This window comes from Humulus lupulus, chromosome 3, assembly GCF_963169125.1.
Source record: "Humulus lupulus chromosome 3, drHumLupu1.1, whole genome shotgun sequence".
NCBI classification, from domain to species: Eukaryota; Viridiplantae; Streptophyta; class Magnoliopsida; order Rosales; family Cannabaceae; genus Humulus; species Humulus lupulus.
Window position 1 is genome coordinate 245,664,693 of NC_084795.1, and position 9,018 is coordinate 245,673,710.

At 40.5% G+C, this 9,018-nt stretch overlaps 1 long non-coding RNA gene across 1 annotated transcript; it reads right to left on the bottom strand.

Moving 5' to 3' along the window:
• Positions 1-8,018: 8,018 nt before the first annotated feature.
• On the bottom strand, positions 8,019-8,810 carry LOC133821590 (uncharacterized). Its single transcript, XR_009887693.1, has 3 exons — positions 8,793-8,810; positions 8,641-8,709; positions 8,019-8,032 (listed from the first exon to the last, which is right to left on the bottom strand). It is a non-coding gene; the product is annotated as an uncharacterized LOC133821590 (long non-coding RNA).
• Positions 8,811-9,018: the final 208 nt, after the last annotated feature.

Here is a 9,018-nt window from a genome sequence, read left to right on the forward strand (position 1 = left end):
AGATATGCAGAGTCAGTATCCCGAGCTGTTTAGGTAAATTTTGAGGATGAAATTTCAGTAAGGAGGGGATAGTTGTAATGCCCCGAATTCTCTGTTGTGTTTAACGGCGTGAACAGTAGGCCGGGAGGGCCATACTTGGCTAATTGTGTTATTAATTGATAAAACGCATGTATATGTTGATTATATTATGATATGATGTGAAATGCATGCATGTGAGTCCATATTTCTAATTACAGGTGTGTGATGGTAATTTGGCCCGTTGAGGGTAAATTGATTATTTGTACGCATGTTGGTGATATATCTTGAGACCACATTATGATGTGGGTTTGTACGAGCCATTTGGCATGAGACGATCAAGGAATGTTAATTATCGGTTTGGTCATAACAGGCTTAAGCTCGGGGCTCGGGGTGAGTCTCGGGGTGTTTTAATGATTAGAGTGTTACTGGGCATTAAAGGGTAACGGGATGTGAATTATTGGTGTTTGAGAATATTGAGATTAGCGGGAATTGGGAAGCGTTAATTATCATTAACGGTGTAGGTGGAAAGTGCCAAAATTACCCTTGAAGTGGCTTTAGAAGATTTAAAAGACCTAGGGGTATTTTAGTCTTTTGGCTTGGATATATATGATGTTTGGAGGCTGTAGAATAAACAGAACCAAAAACAGAGTTTTCTTCTTCTCCTTCCCGTAACTTCTCCTTCCTTCATTTTCCTTGTGAGTTTTTGTGATCTTGTTGAGGATTTGAGCTTGGGAGCTAGGCCTTGGTACTTTGGGAGAGTGTTCCACTGTGGAAGAGCACCATAACCTGAACTTGAGGTAAGCTTTTAGCCACTAGTTTCCATGTATGCTCTGTTTTCGTTTTAAGATTTCAGCTCTAGATTTTGGTGTGGAAAGTTGGAATCAAGGGGAGTTTATGTGGTGTTTTACTTGGGTTATGATGGGGGAGAGTTATGGGTGATGTTTGGAGGTTTAATTGGGTGTTAGGTTGGTGTTTTAATTGGATTTGAAGGGTTGGTTCAAGGGAAAACGCAAGGGAAGAAAAACAGGGGTTTTGGCTGAACCGGAGGTTGCGCCGTGGCATGGCCAGGGTGAGTCGCGGCCCTTGGGGGATGCTGAGTTTGGGCGCCTCTATTTGAGGGGCGGGCCGTGGCATGGCCAAGGAGGGCCGTGGCCCTTAGTGGCTTTTTGGCTCGGGGATGCAAGTCTAAGGCCCCGAGGTTGAACCTACTACCCAGTTGAGTAGTGTTTGATGTCCCGGAGGTTAGGTTTTGGTTTGGGAACCTTTTATTGTTCATTTTATTGATGGAATCCCATAATTGGTTGTGACTAGGTAACCGCTAAAGGACCAAAAGGTCGATCGTTCTCAAGGTTGTTCTTTTATTCATTCTTGCTCGAACCGGAGGTAAGAAAACTGCACCCCAAGTGTGACATGCATGGATATTCGTGAGGCATGTTGGTTGTATAATATGGACATGGATTGAATATAGAATGCTTAGCATAAGTTGCTCACTTGTGCGTGGTACTGACTCATTAGTCAGGTTTGGCAAAGGTGCTAGTATCAACTGTGAAGTTGTGACTCATTAGTCAGGTTCGGCGGTGGTACTGGGCACTGGTCACGTTGCACTGACTCATCAGTCAGAATTGGCAAAGGTGTTAGTATCAGCTGTGAAGCTGTGACTTATTAGTCAGGTTCGGTAGTGATACTGGACACTGGTCACATAGCACTAACTCATTAGTCAGAACGGCCTTAGCGTGTATCACGCAAGCCAACAAAGATTAGATCTAATCGACCATCAACATTGAATGACTCAAAGAGCATTAATGCCAGACCGACCTCAAGGGTCGATGAATGAAATAAGTGCTTGGAGGCTAGTGGCTTACCTAGCAGCCACTCTCCCTCTTGAATCATGTGATGTTCACTCATTGGTTTGAAAGTTTTATGCTCAGTGTGATTATAATGATAATCATTTGATAATGTCTATGAAAAGTATTATGTTTTCTTGCTGGGCTTTGGCTCATGGGTGCTATGTGGTGCAGGTAAAGGGAAAGAAAAGCTCACCTAGCCTTGAGTGGAGAGCTGATGTGGTGATGTGTACATATGCGGCTGCTTGACCACCACGGCCAAGGAGTTCTCAGAGGAACTAGGGGGTTTACCTTATTTTTGCCGCTTAGGTCGGCAGGATTGTAAATTTAAAACTGTAGTGACCATTTTGAACTGAGAACCACTTGCAAACATTTTGTTTAGCTCTGCAGAGCAGTTTGTAATAAAAATCTCCATTTCCTTTTTATTGGTTTTGTACCTTAACCTGTTAATTACACTTAGAGCACGTTTTTGACCAAAGGACTCAGGTAGTGAGTCAAATTTCCGGTCCACCGTTCACCGTAACTGTTCTGGGGTAGCCAGGGCGTTACATTTTTGGGTTATTTCTTAGGGTTTTTTTCCGAGGGATTGGGGTTTGATTCCATCACCCCGTTTGGTGGAGTTAGGGCTTCCCGAGGGCTCGGGATTGGTCCCGAGGCTAGGTTTTGGAGTTGAAGTTTGGAGATCGTTCTAACTTGTGACCGTGACTAGGTGTACGCTAGGGCTCAGATGGGAACGCGCTTGAGAATCGAATTGAACAAAGCTATCGGAATCTAAAGGAAAGAAAACTGCACCGGGTTATGTGATTGTGTTGGGACTAAGAGCTCCCTATATCTGTATGATGTCATAGATGGTATTATGTCATGGTACATGTGTTAGATGGCCTAAGGGTGCCGTAAATAATACTTGTGCACAGGGCACGGCTCAGCCACTGGTAGCTAAGGACAACTTAATATTCACTGAGCTCGGTTTAAGCGGGCCGGAGTCAGTGGGATAAATAGAGGGTGCGACCTAAGGGTGTTAACCCTGGTTATCATGTGTAAATTGATTATTAATATGAAATGATGTACTTGGTATGCTAAATACTTGAATAGCGTGAATGTTTGGAGTGTTGAGTATATGATTATACTTCATGAGTTATCTGGTTGTGTGCTTGATGATTATGCTCTGTTATTGTGTTTTCTTGTTGGGCCTTGGTTCACGGGTGCTACGTGGTGTAGGTAAAGGGAAAGGCAAAGTGGACCAGTCCTGAGATGGAGAGCTTTGGGACTAAATGTACATATTCAGCTGATCGGCCGCCACGGCCGAGGAGTGGTACAGGACAGGAAAAGCAGAATTGTTTATTTTGCCTTAGAGTAGATAGTAACTGTATTTTAATCCTGAAATTTTGTAAACTTTCTTTTAACTTTACTACTTCTGGGGTCCCATGTAAAGAAAATGTTTGGTTATAAGAAATGAAACTTTTGAGACCAAAATCTTTTAACCCTAGTTCAACTGTAGTTCCAGTAACACGTTTCTAACTAGATGACTTGATTAGCAAGTCTTGCACCTTTATAAACACACAGTGTAACGATCTTGGCTATCCAGGGGCGTTACATTGTATGTGGTAAACTGTTGAGACTACATTATTATGTGGATATGTTTGCAGCATATGGTTCGAGACGGTCCTAGTGAGCAGTTTGGCGAAATAGTCACGACGGGGATTTATACTCGGCTCGGGGGAGCCTGGGGGTATTTTTGGGAATTTAGGAGATATATTGGAGATTGTTAGACATTGGGTAAATAATTGGTGATTATTTGGATGATGGGATTTATGTGGTAAATATTAGGAACACTTGAGGAATTAGTGGGAATTGGGAATAAATGACCATTTTATTCCTAGACTAAGTTAAAGGGACTATTATGTTTGGGAGGGTAAAAAGGTCATTTCCTAGGACTAAGGATATATTCAGTTTTTCCTTTTAATAGAGCAAAAGGTTGGGGAATTATTGAAGATGGAAAATATCATAGAAAGCTCTCTCTTTCTCTCCCCCTCACATTTTATGCTCTCTTTCTCTCTCTCAAGTTGGATATGGAAGCTTTGGATCAAAGGGGTGCTTAAACTAAGCTTGGACTGGGAATTCTTGGAGGAAAACAGAAGGGAATTAAGCTTGAATTGTAGCTGGAAATTCTGAGGAGGAAACTGCTATATTGAGGTAAGAATTTTGGGTATTCAATTCTGATTTTTTTGTTGGGTTAGCTTAGGTTTTTCTAGGTTCTTGTATATGAAATTGTTGGTGGTTTTGAAAAGGTTTCTTGGTTGGATCATGTGCTAATTCTGGGTATATAGGAGATGAATAGGTGATGTTTGAGAGTGTAGTTATAGTGTTGTTGTTGAGGTTTTGGTGTCTAAAATAAGTGAGTTTGGGTCTAATTCGTAGTTGAAATTGGTGTTCAATTATAGAGTAAGGGGGAAAATTCTGGGCAATTTAAGGTGACCTTGGCTGGGAGAAGGAGGAGAAAACCCAGGTTCTGTCTGGGTTTGCATGGCGCACCGCGACCCAGCCTGGGGGCGCCGCAGAGCATGTGGCCCTTCTGACTTGGGGGCGCGCCGCGACTTACTTGGCCAAGTCGCGACCCACCTCCCCTTTGGCGTGAGAGCTTTCTCTCTGACTTGGGGCAAGTCGCAACTTGCTAAGCCAAGTCATGACCCGCCTGGGATTTTTAAGCTTAGAGGAGTTCTTAGTGTTGTTAGGGCTTGAAGGTTCGAACCTAGGGGCTCGGGACAATTTCTACTACCCGGTTTAGTAGAAATTGAGGTCCTGGAGGCTAGTTTTATTCCCTAGGTATTTTATTTCTGATTGGAAGTGGATATATATCGATAACTCTTGTGACTAGGTTTGTCGCAAAGGCTCAAGGCTAGGGATCGTGCTCAAAATTAGTTCACCTTCTCCGCTCAGAATCAAAGGTAAGAAAACTGCACCCGGTTGTGTGACTATGTTGGGACTAAGAGTTCCCTATATTTGTATGTAATGTTGTATGATGGTATTATGCCATGTGAGCATGAAATAAATGGCCTAAGAGTGCCGGAATTAATATTGGAGCACAGGATGCGGCTCGGCCACTGGTAGCTGAGGTTAATTATATAATCTCTGAGCTCGGCCTAAGTAAGCCAGAGTCAGTGGAATAAACAGAGGGTGCGGCCTAAGGGCGTCGACCCTGGAAATTGCACGATATGTTTACTAATGTTGATCTGATGATTTTGGCATGTTGATTACCTGGATAATATATTATTGATTCGTTGATTGATATCACTATCTATGTGATTGCTATGGTTTATTGAATATCTGGATAATGTTTTGTGAGTTATTTGATTACTGTTATTGATTATGCTATGTTATATGGTTTTCTTGTTGGGCCTTAGCTCACGGGTGCTACGTGGTGCAGGTAAAGGCAAGGGTAAGCTGGACCTACCCTGATTTGGAGTGCTCTGGGGGCAGAATGTACATAGTCGGCTGCTCGGCCACCACAGCCGAGGGATGATACAGGGATAGGAGACCCTAGAATGCCTATTTTTCCATTAGAGTGGCTTATGGTTGTTTATAACCTCTGAATTTTTTTTTAAACTGTTATTTAACCCTGTTTTTGGGATCCCGTGTATCAAACACTTATTTAAATGGAAATTTATCTTTTATGACCAAAATCTTTTAACCCTAGTTCAATAATGGTTTAGCGTCACATTTTCAACTGAATGATTTGATTAGCAAGTCTTGCACCTTTATAAACACACAGTGTAATGGTCTTGATTATCCAGGGCGTTACATAAAGGGTCATAAAAAGATAAGTGTGGGGGAGAATGTTTCTGCTATTCTCCAAAGGAAGTTGCTACCCAAGTGTCAAGACTTTGGGATGTTTATAAATCCATACACTATCGGTAAAACCAGGTTTGATCATTGTATGATAGATTTAGGAGCATCTATTAATGTTACATCTTATTCTACATGTGCTTATTTATATCTAGGGTTATTAAATAGTGTTATTATTTGAATAGCTGATCGCACTAATGCTTATCCCCTAAGGGTAGTTGAAGATGTTTTGGTGCAAGTTCAATTTTGTAGGCCATTCCTACTGATTACAAGTGCAAAGTTGGATGTCAAAACATGGGTACTTATAATGAGATTTGATGGTGAAGTTATAGAGTTTGATATGTTGAATTCTATTGATAAGTACAAAAGGAAGAAGGTTCTGTTAAATGACCCACCATGACAATCACGACCACATCATTCAGTCGAGCTAACGACATTAAACAAAGCAATCTTGCAGAAGTTTTTCTTACCCTTATCTTTTTATTTTTCATTAATTTTTTTTATTTAGTATATGCCTTGAGGACAATGCTAAAATTAAGTGTGGGTTAAGGGAAAACTGTTTGTTTAATTTTTATTTGTCATTTCTTTAGTTGTTATTTGTGTTTGTGTTGTTTAGTTGCTATTAGTGTCATTTTTTTTAGTTTGTTTTTAGGTTGTCATAACCATGGTTATGTTGATAGTTGTCTGTTAATGATAAAACATCTTATTGAGATAAGAATATGTTTAAGAACTTGATGAATTATGCATGAATTATGTGCTTAACTATTGTGTGGTTGTTACTTAAGCTTGATCTTCAATTTTTAAACATAACGTGTACAATTAGATTTACCTTTCACTAGTATTTGGAGATATTTATACATGTTATTACTTATATATAGTCTCGACCACTCTAGAAATCAATGATTAATTGTTTGAGGTGAAATCCTAAGTACACATGATTAGGAAGATAATTAAGGCATGTTCTTTGGATCGTTTGAGCCTTTCAAGCTTACCTATGAAATTGAATATCCTAGTTTCCCATTTTTGAGCCATAATGACTAATCTTTTTCTTTTATAAGCCAATATCTAAACATTTTGCAACTTAAAATTTTTATCCTTTTTGTGACCCATTACACCATAGTTTTATATGATTGTTTGATTTGGTGTTATGGATTGTAAGAAGGGGAAGTTGTATTGGTTTGTTGGATTATATTGAGAAAGTATATGATCTACTATTTCTCCCAATGAGTTGAATTGAAAAAAAAACAGAGAAAAAAATATGCATAGAGAAATATTGAAAAAAAAATTGCAAATCTATAAATGTTGGGGAAATAGTAAGATCGATGTGTAAGAAAAAATTGAAAGATAATGTATTTTCTTGAGTTGTATGGGAAATTTGTAACGCCCTGGATAACCAAGACCGTTACACTGTGTGTTTAAAATAGTGCGAGACTTGCTAATCAAGTCATTTGATTAAAAATGTGAATCTAACGATTCAAACAGGATAGATTTAAAAGATTTTGGTTTTAAACGAATAATTTTCAATAAAATACATATTTGGTACATGGGATTCCAAATCAAGGTTTAAATAGCGTAATTACAAAATTTCCAAAGCTTATAAATAACCAAGCCACGCTAATGGAAAAATACACATTTTACATTCTCGTTCCTGTACAATTCCTTCACCGTGGCTGTCGAGCAGCTGACAATGTACACCTCGCCCCCAGAGCTCTCCAACCCATGGTTAACTTGCCTTACCCTTGCCCTTACCTGCACCACGTAGCACCCGTGAGCCAAAGCCCAGCAAGAAAACATAACATTTAAAACACAATCACTAATAATATTCAATTATTTCACAAGACATAACCAGGTACTCAACAGTACACAACATTCACCCATTCAACGATAATATTCAACAAACTAACCGTCTGCCATTCAACTAACCAGCATATCATAATCATCATAATAATTGCACTCAAATCACATGATAGTTAGGGCCGACAACTTAGGTCGCACCCTCTATTTAACCCACTGACTTCGGCCCACTTAAACCGAGCTCAGTGCATAATAAGCTGTCCTCAGCTACCAGTGGCCGAGCCGCGCCCTGTGCGCAAGTGTAAACTCCAGTGCTCATAGGCCGCACGTTTACTATTTACATGGCGTGATACCAACCATTTACAATTAACATGGCACAATACCATCCTCTTTAAAGAGCATACAAAACAGGGAACCCTTAGTCCCAATATAAATTCCACAACCGGGTGCAGTTTTCTTACCTTTAATTCCAAGTGCTTTAATTTGGAGAGACGACCCCCGAGCACGATCCTACCCAGAGCCCAAGTGTACACCTAGTCACAACCATGATAAAGGATTTCATCAATAATTGCATAATGGTTTCCGAATAGAATTCTAGCCTTCCGGACATCGAATTCCACAAAACACGATAGTGGAATCGATCCCGAGCACCAAAGGTTAGGTTCCCACGCTTAAAAAACTCCAAAAGGCCACAAATGCCCTTAAGGGTCGTTGCCCCTAAGAACTGCGTCGCAGCCTACCCCCCCTAAAACAGAGGCTAGGCCTCTCTGACCACAGACACGTGCTGCGGCCCTGCCCCTGTGGCGCCACGGCGCTCCCTCATCTCAGAGCCCTCCTGGCTCTTCCTTGCTCCGAAGGGCCGCAGCACTAAGGAAAAGAGCCACGGCCCAGCCCCGCGAACCCAGAAAAACCACCATTTTTAATATTCAAACCTCACCCAAATCCACCCTAGACCATCCCAATAACATAACTCAATTATCACAACTCTTTAACATGCTTCCAGTAGTAAAACCAAACAAAAATTTGGTCTAGAAACCCATCAAAACAACATTTTAATCTTTTGAACCCACACACCCAAGAACACTCAAACCAGCTATGAAAACACCAAAATTCAAACATTGAATCATAATTTCGAGCTTACCTACACTGCAGAACAAATTCTCCAAGCTATTTTTGGGCTAACTCCCAAGTTCCTAGCTTCAATTCATTCCTTAAATATCGAAACCATAATCACCCTTAAAACCCAGCCAAAACACAGAATTCTAATGACCAAGAGTATGATTCAGTTCTTACCTTTGTTTCTAACTTGTTTCCCCTAGCTTCCACTAAATTAAACCTCCAATTGCTCAGCTCAAACTTTAATTCCCAGCCACAAATCCTTTGGTTTCACTAAGTTTCTTGAGAGAGAGGAGAAAGGGAGAGAAGAGTCGGTTCCTTGAGTTTCTACTGTTTTCTATTTTTTTCTTAGTCTAACCTTAGTTACTTAAGTCTATCCCAGGGTTCAGGGTATTGGAAACGT